This window comes from Geotrypetes seraphini, chromosome 4, assembly GCF_902459505.1.
Source record: "Geotrypetes seraphini chromosome 4, aGeoSer1.1, whole genome shotgun sequence".
In the NCBI taxonomy this organism is placed as follows: Eukaryota; Metazoa; Chordata; class Amphibia; order Gymnophiona; family Dermophiidae; genus Geotrypetes; species Geotrypetes seraphini.
Window position 1 is genome coordinate 176,191,513 of NC_047087.1, and position 22,899 is coordinate 176,214,411.

At 45.7% G+C, this 22,899-nt stretch overlaps 1 protein-coding gene across 13 annotated transcripts in view; it reads left to right on the forward strand.

Annotated features, from left to right (window-relative positions):
- Positions 1 to 22,899, forward strand: part of CNOT1 (CCR4-NOT transcription complex subunit 1) — a 1,050,915-nt gene that overhangs the window by 848 nt on the left and 1,027,168 nt on the right. The gene's annotated exons all lie outside the window — the stretch shown is intronic.

The following is a 22,899-nucleotide window of genomic DNA, read 5'->3' on the forward strand; positions in this document are numbered from 1 at the left end:
TATGTACTTTTATAGACGTTCAATAAGTTAAGTACATACCCAAGGCCTTAAAACTTATTGGGCAACTGTCTAATATGTCTGACTTCAACTCTATCAGAGCGCGTGTATAAGACATGAGGTGGCACATATAATGGTGCTACCTTATCTTAGAGGGCTCGCCTGTTTCTCTATTTTTTGTCCTGCTGCTCTCCCTGTATGTCTGATCTTCCTTTTCAATCCCGAAAACAAAATCTCTGAACACGAAACTAAGAAATAGTGAGTAGCTGGGCAAGCCTTAGTGTCTTAAGAGGCCGAGGAGAGAACTGCTTGCTGGGTAAGGGTGCCGTAGAGTTTATTGAGGTTTGGAGATTGGTGAGTAATAGCCAAGATCTGCAGCTGAAGAGGGCTGGTGTTGTCTTCTCTGAAGAAAATGGGGAAGAAATGATTTGGGCTTAAAAGTAGTCTTAAACCTCACCTGATATAATTAAGCAGAGAAGTATGTCAAATGTGTTGCAGGGGTTGTTCTGCCCTGGGTATGCAGAATCTTCACACATAATTGAAGTCTTTTTTTTTTTTTGCTATTTAACTACGTTTTGGTTCATGAAATAATAGGGGGGAGATGGAAGAGTGTTTGACTTCACTACAGGATGATAAAGCTATAACAATGGATGGCTAGCTAGTGAATGCTTGCACAAATGTTTCCTTTTAGGAAGGAAGTCTCAACAATCTTCTGTTTTAAGTACAGTACTTCAAGTTTCTGTTAACAGACTACATAAATAGGAAAAATAAATTTTTCACCTCTACCTTGCATTTCATTTTGCTCTTTATTACTATCTGACATCTGTAATGCTCACTTGACCACTTTGCTGATGGGCCCAGTTTCAACTTCTTTAGGAACTTGCAATACTCTTTTTGCCCTAACCTAAATCCAAATTATTCTTAAAATTGTGGTGGTTCCCCTCCCTGTGGAAGCCTTCTTTCTTCCTAGCACCTCTGTCGGTCATCCATCTGTCAAGGTGTTTTTGGTTAGACAAAAATGGTTACTGTAATTGGACTTAAAAACATTTTCAGATGTTGCATCCATCCAGTTTATACTTTAGAATGCTATGGACTTTTGTGGTCTAAAACTTTCCTGCGCTTCTGTAAATATCTTCATGTATTCACTTTTTGTTGGTCTACTATCCTTATCCTTCTGAGCTACTTTTTGTTTCTAATGTTTTTCCTAGCTTACACTTTCTGGCTTTCAAGTCACCTCTTAGTTAATCTTGGAAAGGAGGATGGGAGGGTTAGGGCAGTAATGAACCCCTCTCTTCTTTAAGCCAAGGTATATGGAATATGATCAACATTTTGAGAAATTAAGCCACTATAGTACTTGTATCTTACTAAAGAGCTGCTTTCTGGAGTTCATAAAATGTAATATGCATATGCAACCTATACAAGTAAGCTTGAATTCTTGTATTCAAGCCTGTCACCCAATACAATGGCAAATATGTCTCTTGCTGTATTTCTTGATATTTAAGGATAGCCTGGGGTCTCGCCAGCTTAATGCTACAGTGCTTAGATAATCAACTAGCTTAGTGTTGGGTGACTAAGTAGAAGTCAGCAAGACCACAGAACTGTCTTGACTTGTCACTCTGAAAGGTTGTCGGCTTTTTTTTTTTTAAATTAAGCTTTATGGTAAGAATGGGGGGTGGGGGCGACAATCATGTTGGATGTTATTTCTGTTACTTGAGTAGATAGGCATACATATGATACATTGATTTTGGATAAAGAATAATACTGACAGTCTAACTATGGCTGGCAACTTGAATATACAGGCTGCATATTGACCAAAATAACTGGTGACAATTTTCCTAGTGTTATCTACCCTTATTGTGAGTGTTAATGTTTATTTGTAGAGCCTTTTAGATGCTTCCTGAACAGACTGAAGGTGCCTGATATGATAAATAGTAAGTTCTTGTAACTCTTACCAATTGTGCTCCTAGTTTGAAAAAGATGGTTAAGCTTAAATGGAAAGAAAGCAAGATGCCGCCTCTTTTTTTTTTAGTTATTTGGAGAGAGCTTGTTCAAAGATTGGGTCTTGGAGGTGAGAGCTAGGAATGTTAAGTCATGCAGTGAGCATCAATATATTCATAATTGGGAAATACCTGAATTTTTAACCATCTAACAAAAAACAGTAATGAGTGGAGCATGGCTTGATAAATCCTGGGTATTGGGTTTCCATTGCGCCTAGATATAAGACCCTGGAGCCCAAGGTTTTGCGTCCTCAACACTGCATGTCTTCACAGCCAAGATTTGCTTTCTTAACTGCACTTTGGCACTACCCCAAGGTCATAGTAAACTTAACTGAGACAATGAAGTCTATCTATACTGCACTGCATGACTCATAAGAATTGCCGCTGCTGGGTCAGACAAGTGGTCCATCGTGCCCTGCAGTCCGCTCACATGGCGGCCCCCAGGTCAAAGACCAGTGTCCTTATTAAGACTAGCCCTACCTGCGTACGTTCCGGTTTAGCAGGAACTTGTGTAACTTTGTCTTGTATCCCTGGAGGGTGTTTTCTCCTATAACAGTCTCAGGAAGAGTGTTTCAGCTTTCCACCACTTCTGAGCTCAGCAATGCCCAAATGCAGCTGGTAAGAAAGCCCATTATCTTCTGTTAGTGTTATGGGTGTGCTTCTGCTTCACACTATTAGGAATTGAGGGCATGCTCTCCATGCGGCATTTAGAGGGGGACCTATCCCCAGTGTAGTAGGACAGCAGGGTGACACCTGGACCAGATAAGTTAAGCTGCAGCCTGATCACTCACTAGAGGCAGGGAGGGAGATGTGGGCAGATATATGTGGCAGTTTCTATAGTTATACTATGCAGAGGGCAGGAAGGCCTTTTGGAAAGTTAATAGTGCAGCCTGTGCCCTATAGTTTGTCTGAGCCTTTGATCACCCTCAATAGGATCTTGTACCACTTCCCATAATTTTCTTTAGCATTCATCCTCACTTTTGATTTCAGCAGAAACACTGATCTACCTGTTAGCATTATGTAAGTGTTCAGTGTAGTACTACAAGGTATGCATAGTATATATACCTGGAAATGTTTTTTTTTTAATGGAGTTTACAAGCCAAGAGAAGGACCCTGAAGTATGGGCACCTTTTTAATAGATCAGGGATATTTGTGGTCTAAGGAAAGAGACCTCGGGGTATATGGAGATTCATGGAAGAGGTACAATTGTTGAACTGTTTGCCTTTTGCTTGTTGAAGTAGATTACATGTAAACATGGTTATTGTAGCACAATTAAACATATTTTGGATATGTTGTGCACCAATTTCTGATGGGCACCAAAATGATACAAATTTTGCCCCAAAGAATGAGAGGGGGAAGACTGGCTAAGGGCAGGTGGGGAAGAGATAAGTGAAAAGGGTAGACTAGCTGAGACGAGGATGCTTGTCTTTCTCTCCAGTCAGAATGAGTCCTTGGCAATAGTTATAGGTGTAGTCAAAGGCAGATGCTACAGGTGTCGGGTGGGTTTCAGTAGGTTATTTCATTGTCTTTCTCTTTTACTTTATTAGTACAGTACTCTTCTTTTCCAGCAGTCAGTTTAGGCAGTAGTGTAGCCTTTATAATCTGTTCCTGTTTTTATATTAAGGGCTCCTTTTACTAAGGTGCGCTAGCGTTTTAGCGCACGCACGAATTACCACGCGCTAAACCGCACAGTATGCTTCTAGAATGTCAGCTCAATTCTGGCGTTAAGGTCAGGCACTTGGGGCAATTTAGCACACGCTATTCCGCGCATTAAGGCCCTAACGCACCTTAGTAAAAGGAGCCCTAAGTGTTTTGGCTAAATTAGTACTTCTAGCATTTCAGAGCATAATATAAGATCAGATTAGGGTACGGTAGCAGTTGAGGAAAGTTTTGGTGTTTTTAATTCCCTCGTTACCACCCATCCACCCCTGGCCTTATCACTGATTTATAGGCCCTTGGACCAATTAGTCATTACTTTTTTAGCCTTCCTGCCCTCTGCATAGTATAACTGCAGAAACCGCCACATAAACCACCCCTTCAAGTGCTGTCTGCCCACATCTCCCTCCCTGCCTCTAGTGAGTGGTCATGCTGCAGCTTAACTTATCTGGTCCAGGTGTCACCCTGCTGTCCTACTACACTGGGGATAGTTCCCCCTCTAAATGCCACATGGAGAGCATGCCCTCAATTCCCAATAGTGTGAAGCAGAAGCACACCCATAACACTAACAGAAGAGAATGGGCTTTCTTACCAGCTGCATTTGGGCATTGCTGAGCTCAGAGAGTGATGGAAAGCTGGAATACTCTTCCTGAGGCTGTTGTAGGAGAAAACACCCTCCAGGGATTCAAGATAAAGTTAGACAAGTTCCTGCTAAACCGGGACGTACGCAGGTAGGGCTTGTCTTAATAAGGACACTGGTCTTGGACATAGGGGCCGCCGCGTGAGCGGACTGCAGGGCATGATGGACCACTGGTCTGACCCAGCAGCGGCAATTCTTATATTCTTATGATAACATGATTCTCAGTTTATTCCTGCAGCCTTGCTGCTGGGTTCTTGTCTCTTCTGCTCGTGATTTATTTTTCAATTTTTAGTCTTAATTTGTTCTCTACCGCTGGTATTGCCCTAGCGTTGCAGATTCACTCTGTGGGAGTGATCCTTCGACTGGAGATAGCAGACGTTTACTTAAATATTGTCTGCTTCTGGAGGGTGCTTTGTTAGCTGAAACTGCAGTAAGCACTCTAGACAGCCTGCAGATCGTATCGGGAGCCATCTCACCCTGGGTTCGTCCGCTAAGGGGTAGAGCGCAGGCTGCTCGGTTCCGTGGAAGTATGCTGGGATCGGAACCAGACTGCGTATCTTCCCTAATTTCCCTGAGGGGTCTTGGTGGTCGTTATCTGAGGTGACAGGGAAGGTTATGGGGTTCAGAAGGCCTGAAATCCAGTTTTCTCAGCTCCTGAGGTACTGATCTCCTCTGCTTGCACTGTGTATTGCTGGCTTGCAGCACATGTGTCTAATAATAATAATAATAACTTTATTTTTCTATACCGCCATAGTCAGGCGACTTCTAGGCGGTTTACATTGTAAGAAGGCTGGACATTCAGCGAATAACAAAGGTCTTAGTACAGTACAATGCTAATACAATACAATAAGTCCACATATAATACAATACAGTGAGTCTAAATACAATACTATACAATAAGTTTAAATACAGTACCGAACAAAGAGTCTAGATGCCGTACAATAGTCTAAATGGTAAACTTACATATTAATTGGAGATCTAAGGGTAATGAGTGTCTGAAAGATTTAGAACATCCATGAGGGGGGTCTTAGTGGGGGAGGGGACCGTTTTAGTCAATGAATTTAGCGAATAGGGTGGTTTTGATCGATTTGCGGAATGCATTATAAGTCATATTTGGTTCGTTTATGTGGTTTTTCAGCCAGGTTTGCTGTCTGTTCGCTTGGAACTTAAAGGTTCTGTCCAAGAAGGATTTGTATCTGCAGCCCACGAGTTTGGTGATTTGGGGGGGGGGTTGCTAAAATTGGGGTTTTGGGTGGTTTCCCTGCATGCCCTGTTCCTCCCCCTCCTCCCACCTGTAAAATCGCTGATTTTCCTGGGCCGTTTTAGGTCAAAATTGGCACCCGTGACAGCCATCTTGGATTTTCATTAAAGTTTTTTTAAAAGTGTATTTTTTGGACTTAGAATAGAGAGCTGAATGGGAACGACGGGAATCCCGCGGGACCTGCGGGTTCCCCCTTCGGGTCGCGGGGATCCCGTGGGGACGCTCCCTATGGTTGCGGGGATCCCGTGGGGATGCCTCCAAGGGTCGCGGGGTTCCTGCGGGGCTGGATGTACTCAGTCACGTGTGCTCTCCTTCTCCTTACCTGCCCTGCCTGCAGCACAGAGCCGAATGGAAGTCTTCCCGACGTCAGCGCTGATGTCGGGAAGACTTCCATTCGGCTCTGTGCTGCAGGCAGGTAAGGAGAAGGAGAGTAGCCTCGTGGCTCAAGTGGCTACCAAGGGAGGGGGGCGGTCCGCCCCGGGTGCAGCACAGCCGGCCAGGTCCCCTTACTTTTGTGGCGCTTCCCTGACCGACCACAGCCCCGTTCCGACAAACCTCCCTGCCCTGTAGCCGCAAATCTAAATTACCTTCTTACAGCAGCTGTAAGAAGGTAATTTAGATTCACGGTTAAGGGCAGGGAGGTTTGTCGGAACGGGGCTGTGGTCGGTCGGTCGGGGAAGCGCCACAAAAGTAAGGGGACCTGGCCGGCTGTACTGCACCCGGGGCGGGAGAGAAGGAGGGGGGGAGAAGGACGCTAAAAACACTGGGGAAGACAAAGGGGTGGAGAAGGACGCTGAAAGGCCATGGGGAAGACGGGGGGGGGAGAAAACGCTGAAAGGACATGGGGAAGGCAGAGGGGGGAGAAGGACGCTAAAAGCACATGGGGAAGACAAAGGGGTGGAGAAGGACGCTGAAAGGACATGGGGAAAACGGGGTGGGTGGGGTGGAGAAGGACGCTGAAAGGCCATGGGGAAGACAGAGAGGGAGAAGGACGCTGAAAGGACATGGGGAAGACAGAGGGGGGAGAAGGACACTGAAAGCACATGTGGAAGACAGAGGGGGGAGAAAGACGCTGACAGGACATGGGGAAGATGGGGGGGGGGGAGAAGGACGCTGAAAGGAAATGGGGAAGAGAGAGTGGGGAGAAGACGCTGGCAGGGAAGAAGACAGAGATGCCAGACTATGGGGGGAGCGGAGGGAAGAAGATAGGTGCCAGACCAATTTGGAAGGGGGGAGAAAGGGAGAGGCACAGTAACAGAGCAAATGGAAGACGCAGAAGGAAGAGAGACAGTGGATGGAAGGAATTGAATGAAAACATGAGGAAAGCAGAAACCAGGCAACAAAGGTAGGAAAATAATTCTATTTTTTTTTTTTTCTTCAGGATAAAGTAGTATATTAGTTGTGTTGATAAAAATTTATAAACATTAGAGGCTCTGGTAGAAACCCGTTTACAAAGTATGTATTCTTCCCAATTAATATTTCCAAATTAATATCTTTTTGCTTATTTGTAAATGGGTTTCTACCAGAGCCTTTAATTCAGTAGCATAATTAAATGAAATAACTATTTCTAAAGTTTATGGGGACGGGTGGGATTCCTCACGGGGACGGGTGGGATTTCTGTCCCCGCGCAACTCTCTAACTTAGAAGCTTTGTGTTTGCTCCAAACTTCACATATGACCTCAGAACAGGATGGCATGGTTTCATGCCAATAAATGCAGCAGCGGCAGATGACTGATGGATTCGTAGCCGTGCATCACGTGCGCCACGGTCCGCGAGGGTTGTGAACTGTCCGTGGATTCCGCATTATTCTCCTCTGGAGAGGCCCTACATGCCTCCAGTTCCACCGGAGATGTGATTGCAGCATCCAGGATGCCTAAATTGGGCATGAGGGTGCTTCCGCGAAACGTAAGCACAGTTCCGGGGAAAAGTCTCAAGTCTTCTAAGCATTCCAAATCTGAGTCCCACAGAGTGGCTCTTGCCACCAGTGATTATTTTCCACCAGAATTTGAAGATAATGATGTATCGGGCCTTTATGAGAAAAAGGGCTATTCCTGTCTCTCCCACTCAGATTCCAGTGCTGCAGTCTGGTCCACCTTTGGATTCCAGCATGTCGATTTTGTTCCTTTGCTGGAGCACCAGAAAGCTAGCGGCCGGTCCCCGCCATTGATTCCGTTTCTGCTTCAGTTTCTTTTTTTTCCTTCCTATACCTTTCCTGATGTTGTTCCTCCCTAAATGTTTTTTTTTTTTTTTAAACAAATGTAATTTTATCCCTGTACTCCTAATCTATTTTTTATTGTCTATAGATATGTTTTATGTCTAGTGTCTAAATGATTCATTTATTTCCCCAATTTTATTTTTGTTATACGCATTGAAAATATTTGATATTGCATGTAAATCAAAATTTCAATAAACTTGAAACTTTTGCTTGTCGCATGTTTTTTCAGCTGAGTCCGGATGTGGCTAACTTAGCGGCTCTTGGGGATACCCAGAACATTGGGTTCTGAGACCTTGGGGATGATCATGCGATGCACAGGCTCTTCCAAGTCTAGCCACCTGCCTGCCCTTATTTCGGAGTCACTGTGGACATTGAAATTTGATTCAGACCACGTGGTTTAGTCAGAATGTTCAGTTATCTCTAAGCCCCCGCTATCCGCCGCATTTCCGGAAATACAGATTTGGCAGCAGTGCTCTTAAAAGTTTGGGAGTAAATGAGAGCCATGGCAATGGCGTTCACCAAGCACCTGGTCCCGCCCAAGGTGGATTTGTTGTGTACCTCTTTACCCTCGGATGGAGGAGTTGTCCTGAAGAATGTTCAGGACAGAAGAGTGGATTTTGTTCTTGAGCGTTTTTTTTTTTTTTTTTTTATTCTGCTGTGGCAGAAGTGCGAGCTGCTGTTGGCACTTCCTTTTTGGCCCGGGCATGTCATCAAGCACTACCAGGATCCCGAAGAGGTTGTCTTTCGTGATCTCAACTTCCTGGTATCCAGGGTGAATTATTGGCAGGTGCACTCTGACATCTTGAAAGTTTTAGCTAAGCTGGGAGCTTATTCAGTTTACGCTTGGCGAATGCTATGGATTCGCCAGTGGTTGGGTGATTATTCATCTAAGTTTACGCTGAGCAGGTTACCTTTTTTAAAGGTTCGCTCTTTTTTGGCCAGGGTTTGGATGACTTTATGGCCAGTGTTCAGGACCGTAAGGCTAAGGTGCTCCCTGGCTCTAAACCTCGTCCGACCAGGGATGAGAGACGGCCTAATTTTTGTCCTTACCGGCGCACTTCACAGTTCGCCGGGTCCCCGTTGACGGTACAACATTTAGGAGTTCCCTCCAGACCTCGCTTTGGAGGTGCAGCACACCAACAATCTTCCAACTCCCGTCCTTCTGCCCCTCCCAAGAGAAAATTATGATGCCAGGTCTCTGGTGGCCCCCCTCGGATCGGGGGGTAACTTTCGGCCTACCTTCCGGAATGGCAGAAGATAACATTGGACCAGTGGGTCTTTGAAGTGCTCAGTGAGGGCCTTTGACTTAAGTTTTTTTTTTTTTTTAACCTCTGCCGGACTTCTTCCTGTCTTCTATGGGAAATCCGGACAGAGCCAGCAAGGTGTGAGCCATGGTGCGCAGGTTGCTGGATCTGGCAGCCATAGAGCCTGTTCCAAAGGGAGACTTGGGCTCCGGGATATATTCGATATACTTCATCATACCAAAGAAAGACTCCGAAGATTGCAAACCTATTCTGGACTAGAGGTCTGCACGGGAACGTGGATTGCGGGAATCCCTCCTAACCCACAGGACTCTCACGGGGACCCCCCTCTAGCCAATGGGACTCCCACAGGGATGGAAGGCTTTGGAAGCAGGGTTTGTCCATATAATATAATGGACACATCAGCCTTAGTAAAAGAGGGGGTTTATAAGTTAATTACCTGAACAGAAAACAAAAAAAGAGTTCCACCAAAGAAATTCCACAAGGAAAACAGCAGCTCAAACACAAAAGAAACTGGAATTGATGATCCTGTCAGAAGTAATTGCTGCTTTTTATGGGGACGGGCGGGGATGGAGATAATTCCTTGTGGGGATGGAGAGGATCCTGGCGGAGACGGGCGGGTATGGATGGGATTTCTGTCCCCACGCAACTCTCTATTCTGGACCTGAAGTCAGTGAATGCCTTCCTGCGGATTCCGTGTTTCTGGATGGAAACGATGTGTTCCGTTGGGTTCATAGTCTAAAGCGCGCGAGGACAAAGGCGCGCTGACAACCAAGCGCGTACAACTGAGCGCAGGACATCTTCGCGCTGAAGAAAAACCGTATTTTAAAGGGCTCCGATGGGGGGTGTTGGTGGGGAACCCACCCATTTTACTTAATAAAGATCGCGCTGGCGTTTTGGGAGGTTGTAACCCCCCTCATTATACTGGAAACTTAACTTTTCTCTGTTTTTTAGGGAAAAAGTTAAGTTTTCAATATAATGTGGAAGGGTTTCCCCCCACACCCACTGTCAGAGCCCTTTAAAATACAGGTTTTCTTCGGCGCGATTAAGCCTTGCGCTCAGTTGTTGGCGCACCTTTGTCCTCGCGCGCTTTTGACCCGTCACCATTCTAAGTTGTGGCAGCAGTAGCACCCAGTGAGTTTTTTTTACTTCCTTGGATCTCGCTGTGATTTTAACTTCCCCACACAGCTGGCACTAGCATTAGTTTAGAACAAACTCGCAGCCTGCCAGGAACTATTTTGAGGCCCTCTGTATATTACCATTGTTCTGGAATGTTGCTCGCCTCACTGCTGTAACCTCACGCAAGCACTTTCCTGCGTCTGCACGCGATTGTGAGGTGGAGTGGAGAGGACAATCGCGTACAGATGCAGGAAAGTGCTTGCGTGAGGTTACAGCAGTGCTTGCGTGAGGTTACAGCAGTGAGGTGGGGAATGTTCCAGAATGTAAGGTAACCATTGGAGGCAGTGCAGCTTTTGCATATATAAGTAATCTTATGAACTCTCACAAAATTCAGCACCCCTCCTGAAAGTGACTTCTTGATGTAATATGGTGGTTGTGTCTGGTGCTGGAGGAGGTAAGAGCTGAAGGTGGTTGCGGACGTGACCACCAAACACTTAAGGCACAAGTTTTCCAGGCACAAGTCTATTGATTCTCCTCTCTACAATAAAAGCCTAGAGGACTACACCAAAATCTTATCTCTTGCAGTTGATACTTTAGAATCTAAATCACAGTTTTGCATCAGGTAAAACTCTTTATCTAATATAATAAAACTCTAAGCCGCGCATGTGCACTTCCACCTGCATGCGCCCGTTTTCTGTGAGCTGTAGGGCACCGCAGGTAGGAGTGCGCATGCGCACGAAGCTCTCTCTCTCCCTCCCGAGGCGGATGTCGGCCGCGGCAGCTGTTGGCGGCTGCAGGCTGCGGCGGCCGAACCCGGACGGCATTTTAAGGATGGCTTTTCAAACCCCCCATCACTGCCGCCGCAGTACCTTTAAAAACCCTCCCCCCCAGCTTTGTGGTTAAGGCCTGGCTTTTTTGGGCAGCATCAGCGTTTAAAATTTGCTGCTGTTGCCGGCTTCAGGCCTTCCTCTTTGGCGGGTCCTGCCTACTTCATGTTTTCATGAAGACAGGACCCACCAGAGAGGAAGACCTGAAGCCGGCAACAGCAATTAATTAAAATGCTGCTGCTGCTGCCCGATGAAGTTGAAGGAGGAAAGGAAGCAGAAGGGGAGGGAATGGTAGGGCATGGAGTTAAGGAGGAAGGTATGGGGGGGGGGAGGAAAATACTGCACAGGGAAGTGGAGTGGGAAGGAAATGCTGCAGCACGTGTAAATGAAGGGGCAGAAAAAGGAAGGGAGGCGTACTGCTGGACAGGGGGAGCAGGAAAAAGGGGTTGATGGACAGGGGAAGAGGTGCTGATGGACAGGGGGGGGGGCAGAAAAATGAAGGCAGGCCTACTGCTGGACTTTTCACGACTGCAACAAAATTTTGGTATTGCAAAGTCTCAAGTATATAAGTGGTTGCAGTTGAAGCAGGCCATTCAGAAAAGGTTCCCTGATTGGCGTACATTAAAAACTCAGTATAGCTTACCAGGTCTGTACTTCCAGACAGATTTCCTGGGGCATCAGGCAGCCAAGTGGTATAAATTAATATTTGAATTTTTGAATAAGAAACCAAAAACTAGTCTTGGAGACATTTGGAGCATTGAGACAAAGCAGCAAATTTCTGCTACTCAGTGGCCACGGATTTGGACTTGGAGGATGAGATGTACAGCATGAGCATCTATGAGGCAAACTTGTTTTTTTTCTGTTGTATAGAATTTTCTGGACCCCTCTTCAGTTGTAAAAGTTAGATAGTTCTTAGTCAAATAGATGCTGGCTGGCACTGTCATCTCGATACAGGGACGCTGGATCATCTATTGTTCTATTGCCTCTTGATAAATTTTGGAGATCTATATGGGGTCAAATTACTATGATCCTGGAAGATCCATTATCATTGATGTATGATATTGTGTTTGGAACATTATTAATACCCAAAAGTCCATTTAATGCAAATCAAAATAGATTACTTCTCATTATGACAAGAATTGCTATGCAACTGATCATGAAAAACTGGAAAAATTGGGACAGGTTAAATTACAAGTTTTGGTGGGAATCCCTATGTCAAAGTTATGAATTTGATACAATTGGGACAATATAATAAATTCAAGGTGGTTTGGGATCCATCAACAAAATTTTGTAAGAATTGATCATACGTATTTCCCCTTGATTTCTGTTATACAAGTCCAGGAAGGGTGGGTGAGAGGGTATGGGAGGGGGGTGATATATATTTATTATATATTTGATTGTATTGAGTGCTGATTATTGTATTTGTTTGCTTATCTGTTGCACTTACTGTTAGCTTTTGAAAATGAATAAAGATTAAAAAAAAAAAAAAAGATACACAGAAGGGTGACCAAAAACAATAAAAGATATGCGACCACTTCCTGTGAGGAAAGGCTAAAGAGGCTAGGGCTCTTCGGATTGGAGAAAAGATGGCTCGTGGATAGTGATAGGTCTATATAAGTTAACTCCTGGTGGAATTCTGCAATGCAGGTACTTTTTCCAGGTACTTGTGACTTACGGCCTCTCTTACAAAGCCGCACTAGCGGCCCCGAAGCCATAGAGATTTAAAGGGCTTCGGAGCTGTTGCTTTGCGGCAGCCGCTAGTGCAGCTTTGTAAAAGAGGCCGTTAGATTGGCCTCCATAGGGCTATTCTTGTATTCTTAGAATTCCCTTTTCTTGCCCAGAATCTCGTTGTATTGGCAGCAGTTCCCACATGCTGCCTTCGCTAATCCGGAAGTCTTTTCAGGGCAGATGGGAGTCTTCTGGGTTAGCGGCAGGCAGTATGTGGAAGTCTCTGCCTATACTGCCTGAAGAACCAAGCCTAAGAGTATAGGTGAGGAGAGAAAGGAAAGTTGGAAGCACTGGGGAGGAGAGGGAGGAAGGAAAGTCGGTGGCACGGGGAGGAGAGGGAGACATGCAAGGTGAGGGGTGAGGATGAATTTGCACATAATGGAGGGGAGGCAGGGAGAGATGGTGCATGGAGAAGGATAGAGATTTAACACAGGGCACAAGGAAGGGAGAGAGGTTTTGACATGGTGGGGGAGGAAGGAGATGTTGGATCCAGGAGCCGAATGGAGTGATAGAGAGTTGCCTGGAAATGGGAGAAATGCTATAACATGTGGGGGAGAGTGCAGCAGGGAAGAGAGAGGGAGATGCCGGGTTATGAGGGTGGTGAGGGACAGTAGAACAGATGCTTGGCTATAAGGGTGGAGGAAGGAAGATGCTAAGAATGATAGAACCTTGAGGGGTAGGAGAGGGTGGCAAAGAAACAGATGGGAGGATTAGATAGAGTAGAAATATGGTAATGCAGGTACATTGAAGATGAAAGAGAATGGAGGCTTGATTTGAGGAAGGAATGAGAAGGGGAATGGGAGAGAAGATGGAAATTTGATAGGTAGCTGAAAAGTGAGAGAAAGGTAAGAGGTAGAAAAGAACTAAAAAGGAATGATAAATATGCCTAAGGCAGGTGTAGTGAGGAAATAGGAGGTAGTAGAAAAGACAAATGGATAGCAGCCACTTGAAGGAGAATAGCAGATGACAGGAAAGCAGAAAAAAAGAAAATGGAACCAATATGATGGAAAATAAACCATCCAGACAACAAAGGTAGAAGGGGAATTATTTTTATTTTAAGTGCTTTAAATGGAATATGGATAATTAGCAAAAATATTATTTAAATTTTAACAAACTTGCTTTGTGGATGATGTCCATCTCTGAGAATATCTGCCTGCTCTCCCTAGATAACACCTGTTATCCCAGGACAAGCAGGCAGGTATTCTCACGTATGGGTGATGTCATCCGATGGAGCCCTGATGCGGATGCCTCACAAGTAGACTTGCTTGAAAAAACTAGAAGTTTCAAGTCACCCGCACCGCGCATGCGCGAGTGCCTTTCTGCCCAGCATAGGGCACATCTCCTCAGTTCTTAGTTTTCTGCGGAGCCGAGAAGTCTGTCTTTGACTCTCTCCATTCAACTTTGTTCTCTTTTGCCTTCTCTCAACCGCGGTTGGAGTCTTTTTTTTTTTTTCCACGTATCGCTGTTTTATTTTCTTTTATTTAATTTTATCTAGTTAAAAAAAAAAATTTTTTTTTGTGTTCTGTCCGTTCTCCGAGACGGGCCGCTCAACCGCAGCCCACGAGCTTTGACCTTGCAGCGGCAGTTTTTTTGCCTATGTCCCGGCATGATATAGGCTTTAAGAAGTGTAGCAAGTGTAGGCGCGCGATCTCGCTCACAGACCCTCAAAGACGCTGCCTCAAGTGCCTTGGGCCTATTCATCATCCCACGTCGTGCCTGCCTTGCCAAACACTTCAGCCTCGTGCTTTTAAGCTTCGTTGCATTCAAGTGGACAAGCTCTTCGAGATGGCGTCTTCGGCTTCGACTTCCATCGAGCCTCCTTCAGTGCCTCCAGCTACTACCTCGAGCATCATCAAGCCTTCATCGTTTGCAGCGGCTCTTGCTTCGACGTCATCTGCTGTTTCTTCCCCTGTTTCCTTAGGTCAGATAGCTCAGCAGTTGGTTCCGCCGGTGGTGATTAAAGTATCTAAGACTTCTACTAAGTCAAAGCACACTCACACTGCCTTGAAGGAACCAAGGCAGGTGGTCCGGTTTCAGACGTGGATCCCACCTTGCCGGCTTCTTTGCAGACCATTTTAGAGAAGCAGTTTCTTCAGTTCCTTACTATTATAATAATAATAATAATAATAACAGCTTATTTATCCCAGGACAAGCAGGCAGCATATTCTTGACTGATGGGTGACGGCACCGACGGAGCCCCGGTATGGACAATTTTAGAGTGATTGCACTCTAAGAACTTGGAAAGTTCTGGTAGGCCGCACCGCGCATGCGCGAGTGCCTTCCCACCCGACAGAGGCGCGCGGTCCCCAGTTTCTTAGTTTCCGCGGAGCTAAGAAGACGCGTTTCTTTCAACGGCTGTTGAAAATTATTTTTTCTACTTTATATCGCCTTCCCGCTCGCGTAAACCCTTTTGGAAATTTTATTTCCGTTATTTCTTTTCTTTTCTAAAAAAAAAAAAACCCAACAATTTTTTTCTTCAGTTTTCGTTTAGCCCCGGCGGGGCCTATTGCCATCATCGAGGCCGAGGCCTTCGATTTGGCAGAAGCCGTATTTACTTTCATGCCCCCTCAACCCGGGTTTAAAAAGTGCCAGCGGTGCGCTCGACCAATTTCACTGACAGACCCACACAACTGGTGTCTGCAGTGTCTTGGTCCTGACCATCGAGCGTCTACCTGCTCCCGCTGTGCGACTTTAAAGAAGAGAACACTTAAAAACCGCCAGATACAGCAGCAGTTATTGTTCGGCACCGAGATGTCTGATTCCGCACCGACGTCGGCTCCATCTCAGTCGGCACCGACTTCGTCGACACCGCGCGATACCACGCAGGCGTCGCACCCCGCAGGTAAGCCGGCTAAGAAGCCTTCCCCGTTGGAGCGTCCTCCGGTCTCAGTAGCAGCGAGTCCAATCCTGCCGACCATGAGGCGTCCACGGAAGCTCTCCGCCCCGATTGAGGTGAGCCCCTCGACATCGGGTTCCTCTTCGGAGTGTAGAGCGGCACCCAAGGTACCGCAGAAGAAAAAAGCGGTACCGGTGCCTTCATTGGACGAGCGCAGTCCTGCAGGTCCAGCTAAAGGAACAACTCCAACAGCTACTCCCTGCTCTTTTGACTCCGAGCCTTCCAGTCCCGGTCCGGTCTGAGCCGCCGGTACCGACAGTGCAGCAGCCCCCTCTATCGGCATCCACTTTGTCGGTACCGGGGCACATCACTTCTTCGGTATCAATGCCAATCTTGGCACCGGAACCGAGACACCAGGCTATTCAAACGTCGGCACCGGCACAACCCTTAACGTCTCCTGGTACCGGTTCACAGAGGTCTGGTAAGTCGACTCATAAAACTCGACACCTAGAACCCTCAACACCGGAGTCACGGGACCGCAGTTTTCAGGTGAGGGACCCTGATCTGTGGGGTGATTCAGAAGAGCCTTTCCTCTCTGAGGGAGAGTGTTCATCAAGGGATGAGGATCCTTCTGGTTTTGATCCATCTTCCAAACCTGATGCAACTTCTTTCACCTCTTTTCTTAAAGAGATGTGTGACTCTTTATCTATTCCCTTGGAGGCTGAATCCAAAAAATCCAAAGCATTTTTAGATGCTCTTGACTTTGACCAGCCTCCAAGGGAATTTCTCAAGCTGCCTCTCCATGACATTTTAAGAGAGACATTTTACAAAAATCTAGAGACACCATTGACCATTCCAGGAGCTCCCCGTAAACTGGACTCCTTATATAAGGTCATACCAATGCCAGGCTTTGACAAGCCTCAACTCCCCCATGAGTCTTTATTAGTAGAGTCTACTTTAAAGAAATCCACAGGGGCTAGTGTGTATGCCTCTGTCCCTCCTGGCAGGGAAGGTAAGGCCATGGATAAGTTTGGCAAAAGGCTGTATCAAAATGCAATGCTAGCGAACAGGTCAGGAAACTATGCTTTCCATTTTTCCTTTTATCTTAAGCATCTTATTCAAAGTTTGTCATCTTTTGAGAAATATCTCCCTGACCGTAAGAAACCAGCTTTTCGCCAAGCTTCTTCATCGCTCTTGCAACTGCGCAAGTTCATGGTCAGATCAATTTATGACACTTTTGAGCTGACCTCTAGAGCCACGGCTATGTCAGTGGCTATGTGACGACTGGCCTGGCTCAGAGTGTCCGAACTCGATGTCAATCACCAAGATCGACTGGCCAATGCACCTTGCTTAGGAGATGAGCTGTTCGGAGAATCCATGGACTCTACTACTCAGAAACTCTCAGCTCATGAAACTCGATGGGATACTCTCCTTAAGACAAAGAAGAAGACCCCACCTTCTAGGCCTTTTCGTCAACAATCGGCCTACCAACGAAGGTTTGTGGCTCGTCCCTTACCTCAAACACAGCAACAACCCAGGCGTCAGAGGCAGCAACAGAGGCAACCTGCTCGACCTGCCCAGCAGCAACAGCAAGTGAAACCTCCTCCTTCTCAAAAGTCAACTCAGCCCTTTTGACTTGGTTCTCCTGGACATAGCCAATCTTCCTCCTTCTACTCATCTTCCACAGCCCATAGGAGGACGCCTTATACGTTTCATAAGCCGTTGGGAAATCATCACCTCGGACCTGTGGGTCCTCAACATCATCCGCCACGGCTACTCTCTCAACTTTCAGACACCTCCTGCCCAAAGTCTACCAAGAGAGTCTGCTTTCAACACTCCTCGGTCTTCCCTCCTTCTTCAAGAAGTTCAATCCCTCCTCCTTCTGAACGCTATAGAGGAAGTTCCTCTAGATCAGAGAGGGCAGGGATTCTACTCCCGTTATTTTCTAGTCCCCAAAAAGACAGGAGATCTAAGACCCATTCTAGATCTTCGCGATCTAAACAAATGCTTGGTCAAAGAGAAATTCAAAATGCTTTCTCTGGCCACTCTTTACCCTCTTCTCAATCAAGGCGACTGGCTATGTTCCCTCGATCTCAAAGAAGCATACACTCATATACCGGTCAATCTGGCTTCCAGACAGTACCTACGCTTCATGATCAATCGTTGTCATTACCAATACAAGGTGCTGCCCTTCGGTCTTGCCTCCTCTCCAAGAGTGTTCACCAAATGTCTGATTGTGGTGGCTGCCTTTCTACGATCTCACCACCTTCAGGTCTTTCCTTACCTGGACGACTGGTTAATCAAGGCCAATTCATCTCAGACTGTTCTCCTGGCCACCAACCAAACCATCATGTTTCTTCAACTTCTGGGGTTCGAGATCAATCTACCCAAATCTCATCTCATCCCCTCTCAGAGACTTCAATTCATCGGAGCTGTCTTGGACACAGTCCTCATGAGAGCGTTCCTGCCATCCAACCGTCTTCAAACGCTTCAATCTCTGTGTCAGCAGGTGCTTCTACAACTTTCCATCTCTGCCAAGCAAATGATGATACTCTTGGGTCACATGGCTTCCACAGTTCATGTCACACCCTTCGCACGTCTTCACCTGCGCACTCCTCAATGGACCCTAGCTACTCAGTGGTCACAAGCGATGGATCCTTGCTCACGTCACATATCTGTCACATCATCTCTTCGTCAGTCTCTACAATGGTGGTTGATATCCTCAAATCTATCCAGAGGTCTTCTGCTCCATCTACCTCCTCATCAACTAGTCATCACCACCGACGCCTCCCCTTATGCCTGGGGAGCCCATTTGAACGAGTTCCAAACTCAAGGACTTTGGACAGCCCAGGAAAAGAAGCATCACATCAATTTCCTGGAACTCAGAGCGATGTTTTATGCCCTCAAGGCTTTCCAACATCTTCTCTTCCCTCAAGTTCTCCTGCTTTGCACAGACAATCAAGTTGCGATGTACTACATCAACAAGCAGGGTGGAACGGGCTCTCGCCTCTTGTGCCAGGAAGCCCAGAAGATCTGGACTTGGGCCATAAATCACCATCTATTCCTGAAAGCTATCTACATTCAGGGAGAAAAGAATTTCTTAGCGGACAAGCTCAGCAGAATTCTCCAGCCTCACGAGTGGACACTCGATCCTTTCACTCTACAGTCCATCTTCGCTCAATGGGGCACTCCTCAGATAGACCTCTTTGCAGCTCCTCACAATCACCAGCTGCCCCTATTCTGCTCCAGACTCTACTCTCCTCACCGTCTGGCAGCGGATGCATTTCTCCTCGACTGGTCCAATCTGTTCCTGTATGCTTTCCCTCCTCTGCCTCTCATGTTGAGAACCTTGTTCAAGCTCAAGAGGGAACGAGCCACCATGATTCTGATTGCTCCGAAGTGGCCCAGGCAACATTGGTTCTCCCTTCAACTTCAACTCAGTTCCAGGGAACCTTTTCTTCTTCCACTGTTTCCTTCTCTGCTTACACAGCATCAGGAGACCCTTCTACATCCCAACCTCCAGTCTCTGCACCTGACAGCTTGGTATCTCTCGGGCTGACTTCTCATGATACGCTTTTGTCTCAACCTGTTCGTTCAATTCTGGATGCCTCCAGGAAACCGGCCACTCTGCAATGTTACCATCAGAAGTGGACACGTTTTTCTTCCTGGTCTTCTTCATCATCATGATCCCACTTCCCTTGCAGTGGAGACCTTGTTGGATTATCTTCTTTCTTTGTCTGACTCTGGCCTCAAGTCCACTTCAATCAGAGTCCACCTCAGTGCTATTGCGGCTTTTCATGAGCCAGTCCATGGAAAACTCCTCTCAGTTCATCCCTTGGTGTCCAGGTTCATGTGGGGTCTTTTTAATGTGAAACCACCTCTTAAAGCCCCTCCTGTTATCTGGGATCTCAATGTAGTTCTTTCCGCTTTAATGAAGCCTCCATTTGAACCTTTGGCTACCGCTTCTTTCAAATTCCTTACTTGGAAGGTACTTTTCCTTATTGCTCTTACCTCTGCCAGGAGGGTCAGTAAGCTACATGCACTAGTTGCGTATCCACCTTTTACAATCTTCCATCATGACAAGGTGGTTCTGCGTACACATCCAAAGTTTCTCCCTAAGGTTGTCTCGGAATTCCATCTCAACCAATCCATTGTTCTGCCTGTCTTCTTTCCGAAACCTCACTCGCATTCTGGAGAACAGGCTCTGCATACTTTGGACTGTAAGCGGGCTCTGGCTTACTATTTAGACCGTACTAAGCCCCACAGATCATTCCCTCAACTCTTTCTGTCCTTTGATCCGAATAAATTGGGACGTTCTGTTTCTAAATGTACGTTGTCTAATTGGCTAGCAGCGTGCATCTCATTCTGTTATGCTCAGACCGGACTGATACTGGAAGGTTCTGTCACGGCCCATAGAGTCCGAGCTATGGCAGCATCGGTAGCTTTCCTCCGTTCCACTCCTATTGAGGAAATCTGCAAGGCTGCTACTTGGTCCTCAGTTCATACTTTTACATCTCATTATTGTCTGGATGCATTCTCCAGACGGGATGGACACTTCGGCCAATCTGTTTTGCAAAATTTGTTTTCCTAATGGCCAACCTTCCCTCCATCCCTCTTTTTGTTAGCTTGGAGGTCACCCATCAGTCAAGAATATGCTGCCTGCTTGTCCTGGGATAAAGCACAGTTACTTACCGTAACAGGTGTTATCCAGGGACAGCAGGCAGATATTCTTGCATCCCTCCCACCTCCCCGGGTTGGCTTCTTAGCTGGCTTATCCTAACTGGGGACCGCGCGCCTCTGTCGGGCAGGAAGGCACTCGCGCGTGCGGCCTACCAGAACTTTCCAAGTTCTTAGAGTGCAATCACTCTAAAATTGTCCGTACTGGGGCTCCGTTGGTGCCGTCACCCATCAGTCAAGAATATCTGCCTGCTGTCCCTGGATAACACCTGTTACGGTAAGTAACTGTGCTATACCGCAATACCGTGAAGTTCTATGCGGTTTACAAAAGATTAAGCAAAGGTACAAATTGACTGACTTCAAGAGGGGAAGAGGAAAGAGAAGTAATTAGACAGGAAATTCATTGTTGAGGAGAAAAGTGATCAAAAGGACAGTAGGTCGCTATTGAGAGGAAAGAAATAAGTGGATCAGTTGTCAAGATGTTTTAGGAACAGGTGTGTTTATAGACGTTTCCTAAATTCCTCATAAGTAGAGGGCGAAAGTAATTGTTTTAGGTCTTTACCCCATGATGCTGCTTGGTGTGAGAGAAGGAATTCATGGTGTTTTTTCAGTTTGCAACCTCTCACTGGGGGGGGGGAAACGAAGTTGGAATGTGAACTTCTCTTGTGTCTGTTGGTTGAGAAGGAGGAAAGGTCAGTAATGTATTTGGGGGCAAGTCCGTGTAATGCTTTAAAGCAGAAACAGGCAAATTTGAACTTTACGCGTGCCTTCATCGGCAGCCAATGTAGCTGCCGGTAGTAGGGTGTCACGTGGTCAAATTTTTTTAGTCCAAAGATTAGTCTGATTGCCGCATTCTGCAACAGTTGTAGGTGTCGCATATTTTTTTGGGAAATTGCCAAATAGGCGATGTTACAGTAGTCAAGCAGGCTTAGTACGAGGGATTGGACTAGGATTCTAAAAATCGATGTAACAAAATAAACTTTAAGGGATCTGAGTTTCCAGAGAGTGAAAAATCCCTTTCTGATTAAGGAATCTACTTGGTCTTTCATGGTTAGGCATTGATCCAGAGTTACACCTAGTATCTTTATGGAGGGCTGGATAGGGTAACTAAGGTTATTGATACAGAGGGGTGATTTAATGTCAAGTGGATGTGGTGAAGCAATGAAAAAAGTCGTTTTATCTGAATTAAGTTTGAGCCTAAAGTTTGTCATCCATTGTTCCATCATGTTTATAGCTTCTGAAGCTTTGGGAATAGTTTCGGAGACAGAATTGGTGAATGGGATGATAATCGTAAAATCATCTGCATAACTAAATAGTTTTATCCCCAGCTGGGTTAGCTTCGTGCCCAGTGAGGACATGTAGACATTGAAGAGCAATGGGGATAGTGGAGATACTTGGGGCACACCGGATGGATTGCTCCAGGTGTCGGAAAGCTCATAATTAAAACGAACCTTATAGGTGCGGGATATAAGGAAGCCACGGAACCAGTTCAGCACCTTATCCCAGATACCAATGGCATCTAGGCATTGCAGCAGTTTCATGTGGTCCACTAGATCAAAGGCAGAACTCATATCGAATTGCATTATCAGGGCATTAAGGCCTTTACTAAACAGTAGGTGCAAATTGTCTAAGATAGCTGTCTCCGTACTGAATAATGGCCTAAAACCAGATTGAGTTTCATGGAGGAGAGAGAATTGATCAAGATAACCCATCAGTTGGGTGTGAACTAATCCCTCCATAATTTTTATAATAAACGGAATGGAAGCTACCGGTCTATAGTTGGATATTAGGGCTGAGGATACTTTACGATTTTTTAGAATTGGGGTTATAATAATGTGACCATTATTAGAGAGGAACTTCCCATTGTTTAGGTTGTAAGCCAAGTATTGCATCAGTGATAATTTAAATTCTAAAGGTGCTGCTTTCATAATTTCTGGGGGGCATGAGTCCAGAACGCAATAGGATCTAGAGTATTTGTTATATAATCTGATATAATCATTCCACTCTAAATCCTGAAAGGAGCTCCAGATCATGTCTGCCGGTATATCATTTCCTTGGGTGTTCGCTATTTGATGATCACAAGAGTCGTTTGTTGAACAATGGATTCTAAGGTTCTTAATTTTAGAATCGAAGTACAGAGCTAAGTCATTTGCAGAGAGTAGTTTAACCCTTTCAGGACCATAAGGATCGTAGGCCAATTTTTGTGGTTTTGACAACATTTTTATGGTAAAAAGGGCTTGCAGATGCCAAAAAATTGATTTTTTTTGTGAAGTATCATTATTTTTATTAAAAAAAATCACTTCTGGCTTATGGACAGTGTGGCAAGTGATTCTTCTCGTCAATCTAGCAACGACGCTAATGAATGAATGTCGGAACCAGTTTGTTTACATAAAGGCAGTATCATATGGAATCCGTACATATCAAATTTAGAACTGTAGACTATCCCAATCAAAATTTATAGGATTTTAAAGTTATGGGACAAATATGTCCCTTGGTCCTGAAAGGGTTAATGTTGTGTGTGGGTGAGGTGTAGTGAGTGGTGTCAAATAAATTTGTGATCAGGTTGAATAGCTCTTTTGTATTGATTCCTTGTGAACCATTACAAGATGAGTTGATTTTAGTGGAGTAGAATGCTTTACGTTTGTCTTAACATTTGTTTGTAGAATTTTATGTTAGCTCTCCAG